The sequence below is a fragment of the Solea senegalensis genome, linkage group LG9, assembly GCF_019176455.1.
Source record: "Solea senegalensis isolate Sse05_10M linkage group LG9, IFAPA_SoseM_1, whole genome shotgun sequence".
Classification (NCBI taxonomy): Eukaryota; Metazoa; Chordata; class Actinopteri; order Pleuronectiformes; family Soleidae; genus Solea; species Solea senegalensis.
Genome location: NC_058029.1, coordinates 14923506 through 14949365, shown reverse-complemented (window position 1 = coordinate 14949365; position 25860 = coordinate 14923506). Strand labels below are relative to the sequence as shown.

Genomic DNA, 25860 nt, shown 5'->3' with positions numbered 1-25860 from the left:
TAACTACATGAATGCATATGATGTATCCTCTCAATCCAAACCACAAACAAGAGTTGGAAGAGATGGTTTTGTATATATATATATATATATATATATATATATATATGTATTATTACCGATTAAACAGAGCATATGGTTTGTTGTGAGCACCCAGATACTTTTTTTTTTTTAAATATATGCATATTAAACAATTATTCATTCATTTGAAGACACGTCTGGCTGAGCCAGTGTCAACAGTTCCATATGAAATTTACAGTACAGAGCACAGACTGCAGACATGCTACACCCGTGGCTAAAAGCACCTTAACCCACTTTTTAATTCACTTTAAACTCAAGCTTAGCAGGTTATGTAACATTGCTGTTAATTAAAAATATGTCATTAGAAATTATTTTTTTTTATTCTATCAGCTAAGCTAAGGCACAAAGTCCACACACACACACACAACTGACACTCAGAAAACTGACATCTATTTATATTTCCTCACATTTCTTCTCTCTGTTTAATACTCCTGACAAAAGCTTTAGTTAATTCTTTTATTTTACTTTGACTTCAGCAGACAATCCTGGCTCCTTTTTTCCCCCATTGTTTTGCCTGGTTTCCTTTGTGCATGGCAAGTAAACCAAACATACTTGAATATGTCTGTGACTGATCTTGATCAGAAGATCTTGACAGTGACTACAGTGCATGTTTAGCATGCCCCATTTACACATTTTTGTTGATGCATGTCAGAGGTTATTCTCTGGGTACATTGACTTGGCTTGAAATTTGTTTCCCAATAATTTATCTGTTGATGTTCCTCTTGGAGAATTGTAAAATAGACATACCACCTTTTGTCTCAAGGATATAAAGCTGCAGACAGGCAGATATTACACACACACACACACACACACACATGGGCAGAGCAGGCCAGAGGCTTGATGTATTATGCATGAATTTGGTTTAATTGCAGGAATCCTATTTGCATAACCTCTCTAGTTTGATCTAATATGCTCATCTATATTGCAGCCCCCTGACCTTGGATGTGGGCAGGTTAGTTCTTGTGTATATGCATATACACACATATATATGTGTATATATATATATATCTGTAAATATCTATCATGGCAGTAACCCAATGCTTGTAAATAGACATGGCCATGATGACCTGCTGAAGTTCAAACGGTGCATCAGAAAAAAGAAAAGAAAAGGTGATTTATTGACTTTGAAATGGCATGGTTGTTGGTTGCCAGACAGGCTGTGTTTCAGAACACTGCTGATCTACTGGGATTTTCATGCACAACCATGGTTAGTTGAAAAAAAATAAATAAATACTAGACGCCAGAGTAGAATGGCCAGAGTGGTTTGAGATGATAGAATGACAACATTAACTTTAATAACCACTCATTACAACCATAGTATGCAGAATTTCTGAAGATGCACCGATGCATCAAACCTTAAGTCACACACTACAGCAGACAAAAAACCTGACTGCTGACTTGTTCATAATACCAAGAGAAGTGGCCAGTGAGTGTAGTATGTCGAGTCTTTATTGTCATTATATGTTTAAATACACATCCACATACAACACATGGGCAGTGTGTTTAAATCATAAAATAGGTACCTGTGTCTTTGTGTACACTTGGTTGTGGTTTTGCAACACTTACCTTGTCAGGGCCAGTTGTTGTACTCCCAGCCCCCCAACCAAGTTAAGTGTTTCAAACTGTCAACACACTGTCACATGTTCAAAAACGTTTGATTATTGGAACAATTTCAATTAAGAACAACACTAGAGCACATTGGTTGTCATGGGGACTGAGTGGAATATATTGGGTTCTGTTAAACACAATGTTAAATGAAGAGGTTCATCTTTCTCTGATCTAAGTGTCGGAAAAAGCAGATGTCTGCCCGAGAGAAAAAAAAGTAAGTAAAACTTGCTTTGTTTTAAGTTTTATGACAACATACATGAGTCTGGATTAAGGGGAAATGCAAGAAACTTTTGATTGAAGTCTGTCCGTCCGGGATCTACTTACTTCTTATTATTATTATGTCCAACCCTCACTTGGAGAACTCATCCATTGAACGCCAAAAAATACAGATTGCAGAAGTAACTCCAATGAGCCAGACATTTACTTCACAATGAATCTGAACACAGTTTACTCAGTGGGACACTCATATGGTGACACACAACCTTCACTAATGGGTTAATCAAGTACTTACAGTAATGTTGTTCTTATGTCCTGTATTAAAAAAAAAAACTAAACATGGAGCAAAGGAAAATGGTCAATATTTTTGTGCTGGATTCTTTCATGAACCCTCTGTATTATGCCGGTCTCCAGGTTGGAGCTGCTATCTCAGACCCTAATTCAAAAGTTTGATGGATGGATGAGCAGACAGATGGATGGGGGGGATTGATGGACCGATAAACGAATTGGCAGACAGATGGACGGATGAACAAATGGATGGTTGGATAAGTGGATGGGTGAATGGATGGATGGATAGGCATTTTTACACATGGCTGTCTGTCTGCATTCCTGTCATGTCCAAGGCTGATTTTTTTCACCCTGGATCTGTTTGTGTGTGTGTGTGTGTCTGCAAGTCTGCATGAATATATATAGGCAACAACTTTTGTTTTTAATGTGTGCGCTTGTGTGTATGTGTGTCAAGCAGCTGTGTTTAGCGGACAGGTTATCTTGGAGGGATGTGCCTCAGACAGCAAGATGAAATTTATTCAGTGGGGCAGATGTGATTTATTTTTTTTTTTCCCTTCTACTACCATTTCCTACCTGTAGGCTCCATGTTGGTCCACTGCATTCTGCAAATATGCGAGACAGCAGTGGCCTTTGGCCCCGGCCAGTTGGTACTGTGTGTGCAACTGCATATTTGAGGAGGGGAAATACAATATGAAAGCTTGTGTCAAATATGGTGAGTCTGTAACAGCATGTCGCCATTTTAGTGTCGGATTCAAATGATTTTACCAATATGTCAACCAATCTGTGGGTGTGAACGGAAAAGTCTGTGCTGGCACGCTGGTCAAGTTGTATCACAATAATAAAGAAAAAAAAAAGGAAAATCCTAAACGCTTGATGCATTCATCATTTAAAGAGTCATACATGTGTTTGAATGGATGAATACAAAGTGATACAAATATACTGCCACTGTAATGGCGACATGTCAATAGCAGTGGAAGCTGTCCCCGGAGCCTGTAAACCACAGAAACCACAGATGGTATAATTTTGTCTGCTTGGACACATCATTTCAGGAACGGTTTCAATTCATTTGTGTTGATTTAAAACGGGGTTTATTACACTGGATTGTCATTTGCAGTTGATATGCGACATTATGACAAGGGTAATTGCTGTGACAATCTGTAAATTGTGTGGTACATCTTTCATCGTGTCCATTTCATAAATATTTACGTTTAAAAGTTTGAATTCCTTCCAGAATGCATTATTGATCTTGTAAATCCAATTTACGGTTGTACTCACTAATTTTCCCCTTAGATTTTCATGCTGTAAATACCAATAATGTTAGCAGAAGAACAACCCTAGGAAGAGTCATCAATTATGAGACAATGGTTTGGCGAGGGGCCACTAAGTGCAATCTATGAATTAGGAGCTGGCCAGCAGTTCCATTTGCATAATACTGGGGGACTAAATTGCGATTCCAGTGATCTCTTGAGAAACAGTTGTGGGGCAAAGCTAATGCATCTAAGTCAAAGGAAGCTAGGCCCACATTCATAATAAATTATCCCTCATCTATGCAATCACTTGAAGAAATGATTGCTCTCTTCTCTCTCATTAGTGTTTCCTCTCTATTTCTTTCATTTCTGTCCTCTCTTTATTCTTTCGCTACTTCACTCTCACTGTCTGTATTCACATGCAACTGTGCAACGGCACAAAATGCATACAATTATCCAAGTGCACTCCATTGTCTAGTTCCACCTCTGAGCATGACTCATCCTCCCTGCCATTTAGGTAAATCTCTGTCCCTGTGCATTTAGCAAGGCTATGACAGGTGAGGCACGGTAATGACATCGATTACTGAAAGCTTTTTTTCCATAGAACACCTTAAAAGCACAACAAGAAGTAAAAGCACAACTGATGTTTGTATGAATAAGATGTTTTCGGGAGCGTTAATTGCTATTGTATTAACACAAGAATAGGGAAAATGCAATACATCTTGTTGCCTTGTGCTCACTTATGACAGATATGATTTTCAAACTCGTTCAAACTCAATTTCTAAGAACTGTTAGTGCTATTTTTTGTGCCAATAGAAACATAAAACATTGTAAATGAGAGCAACTTTATTGGGAACGCAACTGTATTGAGATGCATTCAAGAGACTAGTAGAGAAGCAAACATAAAGGCTCAAGACTTGAAAACTAGCCGAGTGGGCAGAAGGTAAAATATGACCTGATGACATCATAGATCTGCTGATTAGCATATAACACGTCTCATGTCTCAGCAGTCACACAAAAGCTTCCAGATACACTCTTAAACACACTGACCGTACAGTCACACATATGTTTGACCCATTATAAAATCACACCCTACATCTCATAATTGCTAATGCAGTAAGTAGGGTCAAGCCTTATATAATATACAGTGGGGGTATCGTATGATATAATGTACAATACAAGGAAGATCGTTTAATAATTTAAAATGAGCAAATTAAATAATACATTTTTATCATCATACAAACATTTTTCAACATACATTTCTCAAAATCAATGACTGGGCTGAAGCTCGAGGTTTATTTTTGCCTAACCTGTACAATTCATTGAACAACCCAGAATATCAGCCACACTTACAACACACTGTGTCAGATAACCAAGATTTCCTAGAGGTCGAAGTGTCAAAACAAAAGAAACAAACAAATACAGACAGAATGAGACACACAGAGGGAAAAGATAGCAGTAGAGTCACATGGTGTGTGCTATCCTGTTTCTGTAATTCCACTTCAGCTGGACCATCTGCAACAGTGTCAAGGTGGCTGTAATTAAAGGTTACGACAGCCAAGGCCACCCAGCAGGGGGTCTGCCTGCCTCGAACCGTGATGCACGTCAAACGCACCCCTTCACCCTCCGCTGTACCTCTGCATTGCCCCTAATCTCGCTTGACATTCGCTGGGAAACAATGCAGAAAAGGAGCTTTCCTTAGGAAACAATGTGCCAACAATGTTCCCATCCAATAACCGCCATTGGAGAGCATGGCAAGTGGGAAAGTCGGCGGCATATATATAGTAAAATTGGAATGCTCTGACCAATATTAGTTTAATGTGTGTCTATTTTTAGATTCATATTCTGGCATTTTAAATAATCATCTAGGGAAGACAAGATAAAGACAAGATTGCTTACCTCGCCAGATCTGAGGATACATGGTAACATGAGAGGTTAGCTTGGATGGATGGACTGTGTGTAGTAGCAAATCTGGGGGAAAACCAGGGTGGCGAGACGTAATTGCAAGTGATGAGGGACTTTCATGTCTCTCCTCGGGCAATGCATATGGGCTACTGCTGGTCTGTTTAGATTGAGGTGCCTTAGATGCCGAGAAGGTCTGGAGGATGCTAGACATCTATTTGATCTGACTTAGTGGTCCTGCATACATCACCATCTCTCCGCCACACAAGCACACAAATCACCCCCACCGCAGACAATCGCACACACGCACTCGTGCACTTTACGTAACGTTTATTAGATATCTGGGCTCACACTAGCAGGAGAAATACTGCTCTCCTGCTGAGCTGCCACAACAGTATATCCCTCTATCTACTATAGGATATCTATATTCTCGATCAGCATTTCATCCGGCACTGTTTGTAGCGGCCTCGTTTACGTTAACATGAAACAATTTGATTCTAGATTCACCATTTAAATATACGATATTACAAATTCCATGCACCTTTGTTCGTCAGCTTGTATTCATTCCGACCAAGCCAGCGCCTCTTTGACAAACGGAAACAAATAAATCTGACAAAAAGAACACGCGGCAAATGCAATGTTATGTTTAAAAGATGCAACTAATCCAACACACATTAAATATTAAACTGCATGCTGGAGGTGATGAACGGCGCGGTGCCAGATTCTCTTATTAGATCGGCAACAAGTACAGATATTAGTACTCCACTTGGACCATGTCCAGCCCCACACACACACACACACACACACACACACACACACACACACATCGCACCTACACACACGCTCGCACAGACGGAGTGTCTGCCCTTTGCAGGTGCTTGGCTTGCTAACAAGCATCCCCTCATTATTCTTTTGGAGAGCCAATTAACTACTGCGATCGTAACAGTCATGATCACTAATCAGCCAATGAATTCCACAACATCATAATTCAGGAACTTGTAAGCCTTGTTTGTCTTGATGGCATTTTGATGATAAAACTTTAATAGCTCATGTACTACTTGCTTTGGGTAATAAAACTTGTTTATTTCTCAGGCTAATGTTCACACTCACACACACACACACACACACTGCGCTTTCTAACTTAGTTTTATCCTGATAACGGCCAACAGAATAAAACTCAACGATGCTGTCGTCAGGACAGCTAAGACGTTTCAAAGTCACTGAAACAAAGATTTGAAATTCTGGGATGGAAAAAAAAAAAAAATGTTGGAAGTCCTGCAACAGTGAAGTGTGGACTTCTGTCTGTGTAGTACCCTGGGATTTACCCTTGGCTTATTGCTATGAACTAAGTAGGCAAGAGGAAATCAATATCTGGTGACAGCAAGTCAATCTTACACTCAATCCTGAAACTCCAGTCTGCTTAAAAGGACAGATCGTCCCCATACAAATTCAATCTCAACAAGGAAGCTGCGTAGCTCAAGTCGGCGAAAGCTCCATGTAAATTGAACCAAGTAGGAATAAATCGCCTGACAGCAGCACTAAATAACTTTAAGTCCAGCTGTCCCTGGCTGAATATGGGTTTATGTGGACTTGTACTGAGAGCATTTACATGTGGGTGAGTCTGTGGTGTTTTTACATGCCTGGACTCCAAATGAATAGAAATCCTGACACATCGAAAATCTGGCTGAAGCTTATAGGTCTTAAAAGAAGCCCTTCGGCATGTAACAGGAGTGTTGTCACACAGGAAAAAAAAAAAAAAAAGCAATTTCAGTCTTTCACGGTGCTTGGATAAATCAGATGATGTATTTCTGTGTGCATGCAGGAGTTGATTTATCAGGCAATATCAGTGGTGTTGCAAAAAATCCCCTATTAAGCTTAGGTGTCGGTTATCCTTTCGTCTGCTGCTTAGAAAAAAGAGAAAAAAAAAAAACTCTCAGTTTGTTTATATTCTTCTAAAACATTTCATATGTTGGAACTTTATGCAGATTTCATGCAAAACAATGTTTTAAAGGTGTTATGTATGTATATGTATGTATATTCAATTCAACAAATGTTTTTATTTCCCACTGCTCATATAACATGCAATGACATTTTTTTGTCCCCCTTTTAATGAGGTTTTGCTTTTATTGTACTGTAGTAAATAGTAATGTGACCTAGCCTTATTGATTTTAGTTTTGAACACTGGGCCATTAGAAGTAAGCAAAAGTCAGCAGCCAATGTCAAGTCAATACCTGCGTTCTTTTCTTAGTTACTTTAAACAGGCGTTTGGTCGGATATGTTCGTTATTTTTAAAGGTCTGTGTCAAAACATGCAACTCTTTGCCACCTATGTCACAGGATTGCGTCCACAAACTCCACTGGTTTTAGCCAGTGGTGTTAAAAAGTATATTATACACATTATTTACAGTGTTTTGTATGCAGGTACTTAAATCTCCGTGTTGAAAATAGAGTTAAAAAAAATCAGTGACCTTGAGAGAACAGTCTTGAGAACGTTCAGCTTCTCCTCCTCCTGCTGTTTTGACAAGTACAGCCCAATCAGACATGTTGGTTCAGGCTCCGTTTTCTTACTCTCTTGTGACTGTGAGGGGGTCAGAGGGTTTGTGCTTCTGTGTGTCTGTGTTTGTGTGTATGTGTGAGAGTGAGAACTAAAAAAAAAAAAAGAAAAGGGGGAGATGGGGGTGGGAAAGTGTGCATATTATGGTTATATGCTTATATAGTCGATGCGATTCATTTTCATCTTGATGTCTGTGGGCTTGTTTGCAGACACTCTGTTGGTGCGTCGCTGTATCTGAATGAGTTACTGTTGGTTGAGGACACCCCATTCACAGCTGATGAGAGTGGCAGGATGAGAGACAGCCAAGGGCCTGAGGACCCGAGGATACAAAGACTCCTGACACGTCTGCCTCCAGGTGAATGTGCCAGAGAGACACCAGCTCGTGCACACACACACACACACTCATGATGTCAGGTTAGTAGACTGCAATAGTAACTAGCACCAGAGGGAGACATTGGGCACCTTTTCCATCAGACTTCCATCAGCCTGTTGAAAGAAAGAGAGAGAGAAAGAAAGAGAGAAAGAAAGAAAGAAAGAGAGAAGAGGCTAGTTGAGCTGACAGATCACAGGAGCCTTGGAGCAGGGCCCAGTTGTCCTCTGCGTAAGGTTGGCTTGGGGGTAGGTGATGTCAACCCCTGACAGGTAATTTGGTCTGAGCTGGCTCCCTGGAGCCAATAACACATATGCGCTGGACCAACACACACTCATATATGAACTCACATGCTCATGTATTGTCTCCAATCTGGCTAAAGTCTCCTATACATTACTGTTAGGCTCATTACCCTAAATTAATAACAACAGATGTAGCTATATATACAGTATATAGAGATAGAAGATAGTTTTATGGAAAACCAATGAAGCACCTGTTGAGATTGTTCAGTTTGGACTAAATGGGTTGATTGACTGACTGTATAGCATTGCACACCCAACTTTTCAATTAATTTCTCTTTTGCATTTGTATAATTTACATTTGTTTAATTTATTTGCTATTGCTATCTAATCTCTATACATAAATCACTGACCCCCTTCATATTTCTCACTCACATTCATGTCACATGTCCTGGTGGAACATCTCTCTTTACAGCCTGTGGTTAAATTAAGAATAAGTCCATTATTGTTTAAGTTTTTTTTCTTCCCTATAATTAATCCAGTAATTTGACCAGCATTAGACCAATAACACTTCAAACACTGTATTGGCTATTCATCCTCTAAATGAACAGCTGGATTTTTTTTTCCCACTGCTCACTTCAGCTCGTATTCAGAGGATTCCGTGTATCTTCAAAGTTGACCGCGGTTCACAGAAATGCTGTATGATGAGGGACTTCTTCAACAATAGCAGTAGGCTACTCGGGTTGAAACTATGTTGGGCCGGTTCTGCCGTCTGTCTCTGCCTGTCGGCCAATTACTGTGTCTCTTTTTGAGCACTAGGCACAGAGGTTCCTACCCTGTCTGCCCCAGCTGTCCCAATGGAGCAACCAGTGTGTTGTGGATAGGAAGGCACGGTGAGGGTATGTCATCTGGCAAGCTGGCTTGGTCAGTTAGTGTTGCTTCAGCCAGGATGTTTGCTCAGTGGCTTTGGGCCACATAATCTAAATAAAGATATACTTAATGACTTTCATTAATCCTCTAGGTCACTGACTTTTTCAGTGTTGTTCTGTACTTGTTCAGTACTTTAACACACCGTATATTTCTCCTTTTTTGCTAAAACAGCAGTAAAAGATATTTTAGTGCACAGCACAGGAAATAAATTATTGCTGCCTTAGCAGAGCATTATTTTTTCTACTTTTTTCTTGCTATTTGCCTATGCTATATGCATTTATTTCCATGTTAGTGAGTGGTGTCTTTATTCTGGACCGTGTCTTAAACAATGTGGGCACATGTTGGTATAAATTGGTTTAAGTGGCCGACATAAATATAAATCTCTGTTTACAGCAGATGCTGTAAATCTCCTCGTGTGTTTTGGGTGTAAAAAACAAGTTAACAACACTGGTTGGCCTGGTCAGTGCTGGACTCACTAAATGCCTAATTTATCTGTATGATCAGCAACAGAAGAGAGTCACAGTGTTTTGTGCAATTTGGTCTAGTTCACTGTTTTCTGCTATATGGACCGTCTTAAAATTGCAAACAGCTTAGGGATGCACAATATTATTGGCATGATATTGGCTTTAAAATGTTTTATCAGATATCAGAAAACACACTAAGATCTGCCGATATGAGTAATGACTACAACATTAGGCTAAATAGGCTGCTACCTTCTTGACTTCTATATACTATGATGACCTCTGCACTTGGGCACGTGGAAAAATGGTATATATATGTGTATATATGTATATATATGGTTTTATGTATATATATATATATATATATATATATATACATACATACATACATATATAAATGGGTATTTGTATGGGTTATCTGCTGATATATCAGAAAATGACAAAATCATGGATCCCTAAAACAGGATCATCACTACCATATTTGCAATATTTGGCATTTTCTTCATGGTCTGAAATGAATTAACAGAGGATTAAATGCATCCATGGTTTTAAGTTTGGTTTTAAGGTTTTATATACCAGGTGTGTGTGATTTTACCCTTGTGAGCAATGATGAACAACTACTCCCAAGGCATTTCTGTCTTTGCCTGCCTGTGTTATGGCTCCCAATTATCCTCCTCCGTCAGGGATCCCCAGACCCTCTGCAGAAGAGATATGGAGGAGTGGTCCTGGGGAGGGTCATGGTCTCTGCAAGATCTACGAGAAATGGCAAAATAAATGTACTCACAGAGCAACACACACACACACACACATACAAAATGTCATTCCCATTCCTCAAATATGGTATCTCCTCATCATTTGGCAGAGTTATGTCTGCATGTGGAAAGCCCATAGGTAGTTGTAAGTTCACACACACACACACACACACAAATGCATGCACAAACACAGGCATACTATACAGGCATTTGCAAACTAATGAGTTCACAAGGGGTTCAAATTCAAACCTCAAGAGATCATTGCAGGTATGCTGAGGTGAAATAGTGTGTGTGTGTACGGGCATCATGTGTTTTTGCGCATACATTTTTGGACAGTGTAGTTTAGGAGGGTATATGCATTGGTTAAACAAGTGTGATATGCAAACTGTTTTTCATCACAGGCATTGCATAAAGCGCATCTTAAGCAAACCTGTTTTGTACAAACAGTCGCTCTCTGACAGCTCTGGTTTGCTGATAGAACATATCAGAAGGCTCGAGCTTGAGCTGAGCTGAACTGAAATGTGAGATTATCTGCCGTGTCAGTAAATAAGGAAAGTTGTCAAGCAGGCGAGGGTAAAAACAAGAGAAACAACAACTCCTGGCAGGCAATTTATCAAATAACGCTTCCTATACAGAGACAAATACATATTCAATACAGTTGTCATGTGAACTCAGGGCAGTTGGGTGAAGCACAGTATATCAGACACCTACTCACTTTGTCCTGCAGCCTGAGCAAGGGCAGTGATGCTTCAAAACCAGAGGGAAGGCTATTAATAATGAGACTGATGGGCCAAAGGGCCAGTGACAGGGTAATTTGTGACTCAAGTAAAAGTGTAACTTGGGCCTTCAAATAAGTGCACTTGACAAAATCTCATGAATTTCAGCCTTTTTACGAGGCCACAATCTGACAGGGACAATGTTATTCTGGCACTTTTTGTGGTGAGCTGCTGGAAAGTGAAATTGTTCAGAATTGTCAGTTTGTCTCTGTGGAGAGCTTGTCATTGATTTGGCACATTTTTTTGGGAGACGTTTGTTCAGGAAAACAGTGATTTGTAGACAGTAAGGACTGAAAACATTACTGTTTTTCAAAGACATTTTAAGTACATTAATGGCAGTTAGGTGGTATTAGGGGGTACTAAAATGTAATTGATGTAGAAAAGGTGGTATTGGTGCATCCCTATTGATACATCCATCCATCTTCTACCGCTTTATCCTCCACAGGAGGGTCGCCGGGGGAGCTGTGCCAATCTCAGCTGACGTAGGGCGATAGGTGGGGTACACCCTGGACAAACCACCACTCACTATCACACCTATGGTCTTAATTTAGAGCGTACAATTTGCCTAATCCCCATATTGCATGTTTTGGACTGTGGGAGGAAGATAATTCTTTACAGATGATAATTATTTTAGAACTGAAATTGTCTAAGGTTACCTATCCTAGGGTTACCCTACCTAAACTATGTTAGAATACATTTGCATTGCAAAAAATATAAAATTAAAAGAAAAAAGTACTTTCTTTCTTTAATACACTAATATGGTGTATTAACAGTGGATTCCTTCAGGATTGGCAAAATGGCAGTTATTCTTTAACTTATGATGGGGAGGAATTTGCACATTTTAGCTTTATGTTTCAGTCGTGTCATCACAAAGAGAAGACAAACATTATTACATTACCTCATTATTCAACCCACCCGTGACTCGCTCTCTCCATCTTGCGCTCCCTTTCTCTTCATCTCACTTTCTGTGTCTGTTACCCTTCCTCCACTCCTCAACACACTCTCTCTATCCCTCAATTCCCTTGGTGGCAGCCGAGGCTCGAACTAAGAAGCTTCAAGGGAGACAGAGAGATAAAGAGATGGCATGAGAGAGAGAAGGGGGTAGAGAGAGGCAGTGTTATATAAAAAAGAAAAAGAAAAGAATCTGGCACCAGAGTACATTGTTTTCACTCTTTGCCATGTTTCCTATTTTTGCTTCCCTTACCCCCTCCTCCTCCTCTCTCCCGACTTCCTCCCTCTTCCCTTCGTCTGCCTTGCTTTTTAGTCTGTGCCGCTCCAGGCAGATCAAAATTTAACTCACTGATGTGTGACTAACGTCGGGACACACAATGCGCAGCCACAAAACACTTTGATCATAATTCCATTTAACAGTGAAAATGTACTCAGGAAATAAAGAACAAGGAGCAAAGAAGAAGGAGGGAGAGAGGGAAGATGGGGAGGAAAAACTGGAAAACGATTGTGCTTGTTTCGCTGTCTTCATGCCCCATCAAGCTTGAGATGGCTGTCTAAATGTCAAGAAAATGAAAGACACACATTGTACACAATTAAGGAGTGGTTATTAAAATATGCCCACAGCAAAGCCAACAGGAACAAACATTTAACAGTTATTGTGCGTTAGGTTACAATAGAATAGAAGCTGTACTTAACAATATGAAAAAAATAAATCAGATCAGTCAGTATTAATCATTTTCTTGACGATGTCACATAATTATAGCCTGAGCACCAAGTGATGCAAAGGCCCTCATCTTTTTAGTGAGTGTAGTAATTATTCTTCCAAGGAAATCCAACAAATAATTTGTGAATGTAAGCTGAAATGAGTGAAATGGCTTTGTGATATCGTTTTTTTTTGAAGGCATGGTTCAGTCCGATACTCCCTGTGTGATCTATTTAACATGTTCAAAGGGGATGAAGGATTAAATACCTTCAAAACATTAGCTACTCTGCGTTCTGTTGCAAGGATGCATTTAAATGATGGGGTCGTTTCAAATGATATGATTTTTATTTGAAAATGATGCGTTGTTCCGCTCTAGACTTCATTCAAAGTACGCCACTGTTACAAGAGAAGTCCATTTTTTTGATATGTTTGCATTTTCCCCTCAACCCGCCCACAGTGTCAGCATAATTATGCAAAGAAAGGGTCGAAAGAATCACGGGGTTTTGTCATTAGAATAATCCTAACATGATGACAGTCACTTTTTTATTCTGTGTAAACCAGATTCCCTCTGGAGAGACGGCCACCTCCCATGTTCAATGTCCCCAATGCAAATGATAACCGCTCCAAAGTTACACGCTGTGCTCCAGTCTTTGTGACATAGCGTAGCTGTGTCTACCTCCCTGAGGGGTGGTTTTATGTCAAAGTGCTCTGCTGTCAATCATTTCTAACATTACATAATGATTTGAAAAGAGATAATAATAATTATAGAAAAAAGAAAAACAGCAACAGCCTTTTTCCCCGTGCACTTGAGGTTGAAGACTCCATCACTTACCTCCAGTTGCTTTGCATTCCGACTGGAGTAGATGGACATGACCATAGAGTTCTGCCAACAGGCAGAACAACAGGGATCTAATGCGTCTCATAGCCATGAAAAGTTGTCAAGATGAGCTCCCCATGTAGCCTGCAGGTACCTCTCTGGTTATTGGGTTGAGAGAACTGCAATGTAGGCAACTGTCAGCTGTCAGCTTGCTGCAATGTGTCAGGTTAAGATGGCCTTGATGGACGTATGACACAAGCTAGTGCAGTGAAAACCCCAAGATACCCTCTGGCAGAAGGGCTATGTTGCACATGTGTTATTTTGTTTGTTTATTTCTTTCACAGTATTATGGAAATATGTTGATGGAAGTATTGATTGGCATCAAAAGTAGTGGATGTGTGGTTGAACTTGGTGTAGATCTCCCTGGAAGATAGATTTTTCTACAGTTTCTCGGGAAATTGATCTCGACTTTATTATGTATTTCTATTTTTGAAGAGCCAGAAAGTCAAGTATAGGTTAGGCCTTGATAAAGTTCTATACAGTGTGAGCTCCACAACTGCATACAGAGTATGTCCTGCAACAGAATCTTCCTCTATTCGATGATTTCAACATCGTCCATTGTGCGATGACAGAGTTAAAAGCACAGTATGTAATATCTGCCTCTGGGGGTCGGTGGGGAGCAGTGTGGAATCATGGGAATTGTTGTCTTCATCACCATTGCCGGTGAAATTCTATCACCGTGACTCGCGGGGTTTGCCCTGGACGTTATAAAGCAGGTGACGTCATTAAAAGGTGACAAAAATCAAACAGTCTGCGATCTTGATAAAAAAAAAAAAGGATTTCTGTGGACTTGAAAGTGTTTTGGATTATGTAACAACACTACTCGGAGTGTTGTGTTTTCTTTATATGAAGCCTGATGGGTCCATTTCCAACCAGCAACGGCGAAGACACTGTTGTTTTGGACGTGCTTTGGCAACTCTCCGAAACACCGCTGCTACGCCTTATTTTTATTTCTTTTTTTAGACCGGCTCCGCACAGAACAGAATGACGGTGCTCACTATGCCTGGAACGCTCTCCAGCAGCCATGCACGCCAACCACACACACTGACTCAGACACTGATAGATGAGACACCGCTAATACACTGACAAAGCGTTTGTTTTTGTCCGAGTTGCCGGAGCTTGTGACATCTAGTGGCAATGAACGCCGTACATACTTAACGGAACACAAGTGAAATTTCGAAATCATGAAGTAGGTTACATTTTTTTTCCCCCTCATAGTTTTAGTAAGTGATGTTTCAAACAAATTTAATCAAAGACTGAACTTGTAAAGTCTTCCAAATACCCATGAGAGCACAGAGGACTGAAATAAACATCTGAAGCAGTTTTGATTTTCTCAAAATGTCCTGGATTTTGCTTCCTTTTTGAAAGAGAAGTGAAAAGCAGGAGGCGGCTGCAACCTATCTGTCCTGCATTAACATTTATATAAAATGCATTTCCTTGACAAGGAGGGATAAAGGTTACATTAGAGATATTCTAAGGTGTGCGCGTAGCTGTCGGCAGCAGCTCTCTCTCTGCAGGTGGTCTTGATTACTCATGAATGCCCACAATGCTGACACTTTCTGTCAATGATCACAACCAGCAAGAAAAAAAAAAACACTGTTCAAAGTTTCTCAAAACTGCAAGAGTGCAAGAGGCGCTGGGTTTACGTAAATAACACATTTATTATTGAGGTGATCCGTACTCACTATAAAACACACAGTACAGTTGGCCCTCCTGCTGCGAGGAGATTTATTACCACATACACTATGGCGGGCGCTTCTGCTGGTGCATATGGTGTGTTTCTGAAGTGTGTTTACGGGAGGAAGACAGAAGAGGAGGATGGGAATGTGAATGCAGAGGGAGATGGATGAGGAGAGGTGTGGATGATGAGGAAGATTAATAGTGAGAACAAGACCAACAGTGCTCTTTTTCTTTTTTTTTTTGAACACATCAAACAATGACACCAGGTGGAGACACGCCGTAAACGCCACGTTACTGCAACAAGCCGCGGCACTATTTAGGTTTTCCACCGCTTTCATTTTAAACCAAATATGCTTCACTACATGTGGTTATTTATTGTCTGGAATTGTTTTCTGCTCACTGCAGAAGAAAGGTCATCTCCTCATTCTTCTGTGGCCTTTCTCATCAAGGAGATGTTTGTGTCTGCTCACTGGATTTTTTTTTTTACTCTTTCCCTGTTTGTGAAAAATCCCAGGGGTTCAGCAGTTTCAGAAATATTAAACCAGCTCATCTGCCATCAGCAATCATGTTATGGTCAAAGATAACAGGATCGCATTTTCCCTGCAATCTAATTTTTGATGTAAGCTTTAACCTGCATCTGTGGTGTTTTGTGCTCCACTGCTGATGCATTTCTAGTTTTGGAGTGTTTTCCTTTATGTTTTATTATATCACTGTTATTTTTAGTGTTGTTGTTTTGGTGAGCGTGGTCCCCGTGAATGTTTGGGCTTCCTCTCTTGTATATTCTTTGTCCTCAGGGCTCACCATTATCATAACATCGTATTTTACAAGACACCATGTCACTGCCTCGCTGTTAGGGGGCTCTCATACCTGAGCACAAGGTTAGATGGCTTCACAATGTTCCACCCACATGGTACAGAGCAGCAGTGACAGGTTAAGTAGCCACAGAGGATTCAATTATATGGAGCTCGTCCCCAGTGGATCGACGTCTGTCTTTGTATTACCCAATCTGGAGACTAAGGGATGTAGACAAGAAGACAATTCATCATGTTGTTGGTGATACATAGGATAAGTGACAAATGTAGCATGCGTGTGTATGATCAGCTAATCTGGTTTCACCAAAGTGGGCTCTATGCTCCACTTTTAACTGGATTAAACCCAACTGAGCACATGAAGATGAGCTGAAGCTATTCATAATGTCCTTTTACCGGCCATCATTCAAGTCAATCCTCAGCTCTTCTTCCCATTTAGACTTAACTTTGTGCGTTTTGCCGTGAATAAAAGTAGTAGTATCTGAATAGATACTTATATTGAAATCATTCTCACTCAGAGACAGTGAAATTAAAAAGCAATTTGCCCTCGTTTAGATCCTTTAATCGAGTGAGGCGGCATTGGGGGATCGTGCTAATTCAGTTTGCTCTGGTGACTTGGGAAGGTTCCACATCTGATTCTATTACCTTTATAAAAAGTGGGAAAGGTTAGCAGCTCTCATGCAAGTGTTGATAATGCAGCATGGACTGAAGGCACTGAAGGCTTACTGCTTTTCAGCAGCCTGCATTAAAAAAAAATGGATTCATAATGAAGTTGAAGCCAATAAAATAATACCTATACCCATACCGCTGTATATTCTTCACTTGCTGTAAAGAATTGTAAATTATAAATCCCAGACTCATTAAATAACATGCAGCAATTGCTTAATACACACTATACATACACCTACACTGGAACTTTCCCCTCTGACCTACAATTGATTCATTAAATTAACAGCTAATCGTTGCGCACACATTCGTAGCATCTATGAATAATAAACATTTATTTAGAAAATATGGCTAGGTTGTATATCCTGGGGCATATGTTAGCTATTGGAGCACAAATTAGTCACACAGTGAGGCAAATTAATTCTGAAATGACCATGCATATTCAAATTATGGCTGCATTTAGGCTTACATGTCCATGCACAAGCACATAGAGACACATTTAGAGAGCGTGTTTGTTATAGCTTGGGGATATTTAATTGGAATTCCTAATTTAGTGTTTTAACTCCAGGGTAAGAGGTTGCCTTACTGTAAAATTATGTTAAAAGGATGATCTAGGGAACAAATATCCACATCTCACAATTAAAGCGTAATGATTTGCTAATTAAAAATGTACTGTACATATGAGAGCGATGGAATAACACATTTATGGGTATACAAATATTCCAGCATGTAACATATGGTATTAATGTAAAATTAAATATTGATTCATGACGACATTGAACACATTTGTAATCGACAAATCTGATTTTATGTTGTTATCGGAAATCTGTACAAAGCTAAACCATCGTTTAATACTTTTTCGTATTAGTGGGTGCACAAATTGTTTTACCCCAATTGCCCAGCTAATGATAAAATAACAAGAATTTGACTTGCTAATTCCTAATTGAACTTAGCAATATCATTGTTTGCCTTATTACGTTACTCTGGGGAAAATAAATCTCTTTCTATTTTCCTCCTTTAACATTTCAATACTTAACAAAGTATTAACACGTCCGTGTTACTGTAGAAATTTGTATTGTGTGACGAAAATGACACGGTTCTCTCTGGTGCTGAAACATCCCGCTCAGTTGTTACGACGACGCCTTTCTGTCATTTTAGAATAATAATTGCCTCAGATAATTTCACCTCACATTAGTCAGTGTTACAGGTTCCATGTTCCTGTCGTACGCCTCGTACGAAACTCCAAGGAAGTTAATAGCACAGCAGCAAACGCAAAGTAATGGGGTTTGTACACGAACGGTTAAATATTGCAATTTGTTATGCAAAACACCAAGTTAAAGTAAAGACTAACTACATGGACAAATATAATACAGTTTATTAAATGCACACTGCAGTTTTTTGTGTTTGTTTGCATTATCAAAATGTGTGTACTTGTGTTTGTTACCTCTTAAGGACATTTTCTGCCATAAACACTGACCTTGTCAGGACCAGTAGTCCTCATGGAGACCAAAACCCTGTTCTGACAAGAGAAGACTTAAGACTGGTTAAGATTAAAGCCACGATTTCAATTGTGGTTATAGGTTAAGTTTAGGGTTAAGGCATTAACTGGTTTATGGTAAGGGTGAGGGATAAGGTTGTTTTTTTTTTAAAAAAAGGAAAGCTTCTGCCTCAGCATCAGTTGAGCGCTGAAAACTCTTGTCTGGGATCTTGTGGCTGTTGCTGTATTTACTTGTCGGTCTTGCTGGAGCTCTTTTATTTACTCTACCCCTCACTGTCTTCGTTACTGTCTTAGAAAGAAAGATTCATTTGTTTTCTCGTACACCATGTGACCCTTTTTATGGTTATTCATTAGTTTGGGGGCGCAAACTCGTTCATGAGCATATTTTAAACCTAATAATCTCTCTTATCTTTATCAAGTTGCTTTACTGTCAATCTTCCACTTTCTCCAACTCTCTCTCTCTCTCACACACACACACACACACACACACACACACACACACACACACACACACACACATCTTGCCCTTACTCTGTCTTTAGATTATTGCCAGTTCTTGGTGGTTCCCTCTCTCCAGATGGCCCACTCTGATCATTTATTGATGACAGGAGAACAGAGAAAGGCCTTCCCAGCTGCTGCCTGGCACCCCACTCAGTATGTACACACACACACACACACACACACACACACACACAGATATAATGACTCAAACACATGGACGTGACACCCTGTCATACGTATGGACATGCTGACGATTTTTTCTTTTTTCTTTTCGGTCATTGTCTCCTTTCTGCGGCGTCACGCGCTTCTGCATCGCTCTGTTCTATTGTCAAGTGTGATTCGGTGCTGCACTTTTGCACCTTCTCCCTCCCTTCACCTCCCTCCTCCTGCTTCCAGTTCTTCTTTCACCTCCTGCTGTGGTGTTACTGACTCTGTCACAAAAGAACAGACAGAAGGAGAGGCGGGGCGGGAGGGGGGGAGAGAATGTGCGAGCCTGACAGTAGTGTGTAAGATTTTAGAGTTTGCACATGTTATAATAATGTGCTGCACTTTATGAGAAACGTGTCTTTGATGGTTAAAAAAAAGAAAAAAAAAAGAAAGCCGTAGACGTAAATATTTTTAACGAAGAATGTGACCCTGTGTCTGCTTTTGATTGAGGAGGAGAGTCCCTATGTTACAAATAATTTCTTTAATTTGCTTTAAATAAGGGAGTGGCCCAACTTTAAACATTCCGTAAAACCCTCTCAAGGCATCAAAAGCACTTAAGTTTATTTTCAGTTTCCCCAAATTCCTCCAGTTCCACATCACACTGGACCTCTCAGGCAGTTCTGTATGTGTTAAGGTTGAGGTATTTGGAACTTTAGTGAAACTAGATTTTTATTACCTATTGAATAAGTAAACACCCTTTTTGCTTAGTTTTTTTTTTTTTGTCCGTGTTTTAGCAAAACCACCAACTTTTCCAAGCTGAATTTGTAGTTTTGGTCACATTTAGGTGAGATTTAAGGTTTGGGTTTTAAGTAATGCCTTCGTTAAGTGCCATGGCTTTGATAATAAACATGTGGTTGAGGTTGTTCACCAGTTGGAAATGTTGAAAGGATTGATCTTCAACAATCTGAAATGTTTCCTTATTTTTATAAGTTCACTATGTTGAGGCTTTGTATTTTGCTTAACGTGTATTTGCTTTTCCTGCACTGAGCTGCCTCTGCTTTCCTCACGGCCACAGAACACCAGCGTGTTTCAGATGGATCCCCGGTCGATACATGTTTAGCTCTGGCAGGCGTCTATCCTGTATATCTGACATTAATTACTGCATGTTCAAAAGAATGTCAGGAGTATGTCTAAACTAACACGATAATGTATTTTTATTGATACATGTCTGGAGGCCACGCCTCAGTGCTCGTGATCGGCTGCCACAACTCTATTTGTTACACACAGGAGTATGGAAGAAACCCACTGCGACCAATGTACATAACACACACACAGTGACAGAATAAGCCGAAGAGGTCCTGCGTGGGGGACTGAACCGTTGCCATGCACTTGTGGAAATCGAGTCTGTCGAGAGGCGAAACACTTGGCTTTATGTTTATTTACAGAATTTCTCCTTCTCTTTTTCCCCCCATATGTTTTTTATTTGGTCTTCATTGTCCTGCCTTTTGTTTACCTCATCTTTCCCCAAGTCACGGCAGTCCAGAGGTTTTCAGACCGAGCTGCAAAAAACAGAACGCTCTGTGAACTCTCTGTGGTGAGGCAGTTTTCAGCGCATGTTTATTTTAGTTTCAAGTTGTGTGAAGGACACATGCACGCAGGTATGCCTCTGCCGTGCAGGGCCAGAGAGATTTTCTCAGCAGTCCACTTACAGTAGATGCAAAAGTCACAGTGAAAACTCACTGACATGATATCCTTGAAGGGAGAACATGGAGACAGTGAGAGGGTGAGCGGTATTTTTTTTTTTATATATATATGTCCAGGTTTTGTTACACAAAGCCCAGCATAAACATGTATGTCCTTCCTGTGACGGAGTCATAAATAGCCTGAACTGAGCAAGCTGCGACTTTGAAGTTACACATGGGAGACTGCTGTGATATACAGCTGGCTTCAGCTGGGGTACCCCAAGAGATGCATGAAAAGACACACACACACACACACACAGCAGCTACCTCTCCATTACCCCGGAGGGGCTGTTAGTGGCATCATTCATTGTTGCACACTAGGATGGTCATCCTCTGGAGCTCAGAGACATGGTGGAAAAAAAGAGACGAGAGGGGGGGGTTTAGAATTGCTGGCAAGAGTGGATTTTATCCATTCAATAAAAATAGAAAAATTAGGTTTTAAAAACAACAATAATGCCGCTGTTTTCTGGTTCCCTCGATTCCACATGATGTAATGAGTGTCCAGTCATACTGCAATGTAGAAACTATGCTGTAACCAGCACAGGCTCATTGATCAAGAGCATGCATATGCTCCTCTAGGTGGCACCCTCATCTTGTGAGAAGTTGACTGACTGTGATACACAGTTACAGCAGCACAGGCAGCAGCAGTCGTTTGAGCACAATGTAAAGAGGATGACACGCAACCAATGTCTCTTGTTTCAAATCAAACGTCCGACTTGCTGTTTTATACATTTTCACGAGAGGAGGACACTGGACGACTTCATTAACAAAAAAAAAGAAAAAAGAAAAAAGAGAAACGCAGTATACGAGACAAGGAAAAGGACATTACAATTTCTGACACCAAGGTGCAAATCTTTGGATGGTTTACTCTCAGGTCTTTAGTTCCCACAGACTCTGACCTCAGGAAACATCTGCAAGGCTGTGGAAGAGGTTACAATGATGGAGGACAGGATGGCAACCACTGTGCCTGTGTGTGTGTGTGTGTGTGCATGCATATGCACTAGTAAGCACATATACATATTAGGGGCTGAGAACTGAGGACAGGTTGACAGCCACAGAAGCCTGCTGTGGTCTAATCCTTTCACAGGGCACTAAGGGTCATGTCTGCATTTGTGCATACGTGAAAGGGAGGGTGTGTGTGTGTGTGTCTGTGTGTGTTCATGTGTGCAATCCCGTACACTTACACACACACACACACTTGGACATAGACAGTTCCATCCACACATCACAGAGTTGAGCAGCACAGAGGCCCCACTGTATGTCCAAAGCCAACTGTACATTCCTTTCTGTCCCATTAGACCTTCTTTTGCACACAGCACCACATCTGGATAAGTGAAACTCCCTTGAACATACCTCCGTCTATATATAGAAGGTTTGTGTGAGAGGATATTTATACTTTTAATCCTGACGTTTTCTTCAAAATGTCAGAGAGGTCCGGGTTCACAATTCTCTATAAACTCCTTAGACTTCCTCTTTGGCTCTCAAATTCACTTGCCTCTGATTTGACTGATCTCTCCATGTGTCAAATTTGAGCAATATCCTTTCCGTCTTTTCAAACTCTATTTAATGTTTGCAATATCAGTAAAAATGTTACAGATCCATATGAATGCCTCACAGGCATATGTAGTGTGTCACATTGACATTTGCAAAAGCTAATTATCTTTGAGATGAAGTTTGAAATACTACAGCTTAGAACAATAAGAGCCTTTTTTTATTTCTTTTATTTGTCAAGACAGATAAAGACGAAAGTTACTGAGCAAGCAATAAAGAAAAGTCCCGGCGAGTGAGCGTGAGACACACAGACATGCAGAGTGATCTATACAATTGAATGAGTTACAGCAGGCTGCTGACCCTGCCATGTCTTGCTGAGAGCTGCGGGCTTGGAGCTGAATTCGAAAGAGTTTTCGAAAGAGCCTTTAAGACTTTGAATACAAGGTTATGAAACCCTGCAGTGGATTGAAAAAAAAAAGGACTGGACTTAGCTGACTGACTTAGCTTTAGGACAAGTGAAGTACAGACTATCCAGGACTTAGTGGAGTGGAAGACATAGATTTTACAAGTGTATTGAACTCTGTGGTAAGTCCACCACTTTTATCAGGCAACTTTAGCATCGCCATTTTAAACATTAATAGCAGCTATTAAGTGAAGGGAGCGCTTACAACTGCCGCTGCACAATTGTGTGGTGTTTGTTTCAGTTAATGATCCAGGTGTGTGATCATAGTAGTGCATCTGCAGCTGATGATTCTTCTGACTTTTAAAGGGGAAATTCTTCAGCTCCAACCATCAGCGATTTTAACTTAAATCCACGGTGGACATGTTACTTTCAGTCCCTGCGTTAATGGTGTCTTTCAAAGCAAAGGCTGTAAACACATAGCTGGGTATAAGCTACCCAAGTTGTTTTTATCTGTGTCTTCAACTTTATTCAGTGGTTTGCAAGATTATTAAGGCAACATTTTTTTGAGAAAGGAGATAATAAAAAACAAACTAAAAGGACAAAGGTGTGCCGCTATGCCAAGTGGCAATGATGATTGTCCTATTGACAAAACATGTTTTATATTTGTGTTCGTTGAACAGCCTTAAAAACATAAGCAGCATGGTGGAGCAGTGAAGTATTGTTGCCTGACAGCAGGAAGGTTCAGACCTGTGTTTGTTTGAATGTTCTCCCCATGTCTGTGTTATGTCATGTTGGTGTTTCTCCACCTTCTTCCCACACTCGCAAGCCATTGGCCACAAGTGTGACCCATAAGGATTGTTGTGGTTTAGTTTCTGTACATCATCCCTGTGGTAGAGTACAAAGAATGGGCAGCACAGATAATGGATATATATACGGTTGGTGCTTTTAAATGTTTACAAGACTGTCAGTCATCATGTTGTTGTTCGTGCTTCCTTCTTAACATATCGCAACATATCCCACAACAAAACAGCGCAAAACAGCTAAAGGTTTATGGCTCCGTTTAAAAGTCTGTGCCCTCCACTGTGACTCTTTATGTTCAACATATAATAGGGACCTAATTAGTCAGCAGGGCAAGATGGGAGTTGTGGAAGTAACTGCCCTTTACTTCTTTGGGTCAATCATGGAAATACAGTATATCTATGTATGTCGTGAAAGATTAAGCATCCATCTCTGTTTACCGTTACACCATGGAATATATAATAATCAAATATACGAGAATTTCAACAACAAACCTTTGATAATTAGTGTTAAAAAAAATGTGACGTCGTGCCAGTGCAAGTAGCTGAAAAGCATTTTATTAGACTCGTCTGTGAGTATTTAACGTTAACAAAGCGGCACGTCTAATGAGACAGTAAAACAGCTGAGCTCTTTGCACATGCTGGATTTCAGTACGCACCCACTTGTCTGGGAGGTCCTTGTTATAAAGAGTGCTCTCAAAGATCATAAGGTTTATTGGTGACATTATGCAGGTTTTCAAGGTTGATTCTTGGTAGCAAGGTGTTCTCACCAAGCCATTTAGACATACATCACCAGCATTACGTTCCGTTTTTTTTTCTTTCTCCTCCCTGTACCTGTATAGTGCATTCAAATGGAGAAAAAGAAAAAACAATATCACTGATGATATGCTGAGAAAAAGATCATGTCTACTCAAGGATGTATCACCTCATTATTTTCAGCCAGTGGGGTTCACAGCCTTAGAACACTGTAGCAGAAAATCTGACATCAACACCTGCCAGAGCGTGTCATGATGTCATGCGCTGAGTTATTGTAACGGCTTCAAAGTTCATCTCTCATAATCTTGATAGAAAACTGTCACAGGCACATATGGTTCTTTCTATTTTGTGGCAGCTCTAAATCATCATATTGTCTCACTTCAGGGGAACCAGTTGTGAGAAAGAATGAAGGTTGAGAAGACAATTAGAGCACTTAAGCTGAGGTTTTGTTTTTTATTTATTTAGACCATTGGCTCTCCTTATAACCATTTAAACACAAGGTTCTGTGTCTGGGATATTACGACAGAAAGTATAACAACGTGATGATCCCTCGTCATTAATACAGACTGATTTACAAAAACAATGTAAACAGGACAAACTTTTCAGAAATTCTGGAAAGTTCTGAAACTTACGATTCACAATACATTTAACAAATCCATAGCAGTTTAAGAGCTCTTACCTCTTTAGAAGGATTAGGCGATCTGTGTCCTTCTAATGTTCTGATATGTGTGTGCCGTTACATAATCAGACTAAGAAATCAGGTCCTTAATGATTGATAATCTACAGTTTAAATTATATTTTTTTCTCACACTTACATCATGGCTGGGACAGACTTACAGTGTATGTCTAACAACAAACTGTTGTAGCTATGCTGTCATCCGTCAACAGGTGGAGCTATTCCACTCATGATAGACCATAGGCAGTTAACCAAGCATGACCTACTGTGAGGTCTTGACTGCAGTCTGTTAATGTGAGTCTGGGATCACTTACAAGACAGGTGGCCAAGACACTGTGGCTTATGCGTTACATGCCATGCTTGGGTATTGCACAGTTTTCCATACATTTGTTTACAGCTGCAGTTTAGAATAGCACGGAGGGTTTAGTACACAGCTTTTGAGAGGTGCCATATCACTTTTGCAATGAATGCGCAACCTGGTGGAGCCAGTTCTTTTTGAAGACCATGATTTGAGTGACAGGTCTGTGGAGGGATTTAGGCTGAGGGCATGAATTATGCTCGAGTTCGATGGGAAGACAGAAGCTTGCGGTCTCATACAAAAAAAAAAGAAAAGTATCAGTAACACCAAGAAATATTTTTACTAGTGTAGGCACTCAAATATAGTGTAAACATACCATCAAGAACAAAAAGCTATCAGTAATCAATAGACATGTGGAAAAGTATAGGTGTGAGCAGGTTAACAA

General features: G+C 40.2%; 1 long non-coding RNA gene across 1 annotated transcript in view; it reads left to right on the top strand.

The window, feature by feature from the left end:
• LOC122774951 overlaps positions 1 to 25860 on the top strand; it is a 170434-nt gene that overhangs the window by 30015 nt on the left and 114559 nt on the right. The window contains exon 2 of the long non-coding RNA XR_006361037.1: positions 8102 to 8247. This is a non-coding gene — a long non-coding RNA (uncharacterized LOC122774951). The remainder of the gene's footprint in view (positions 1 to 8101; positions 8248 to 25860) is intronic.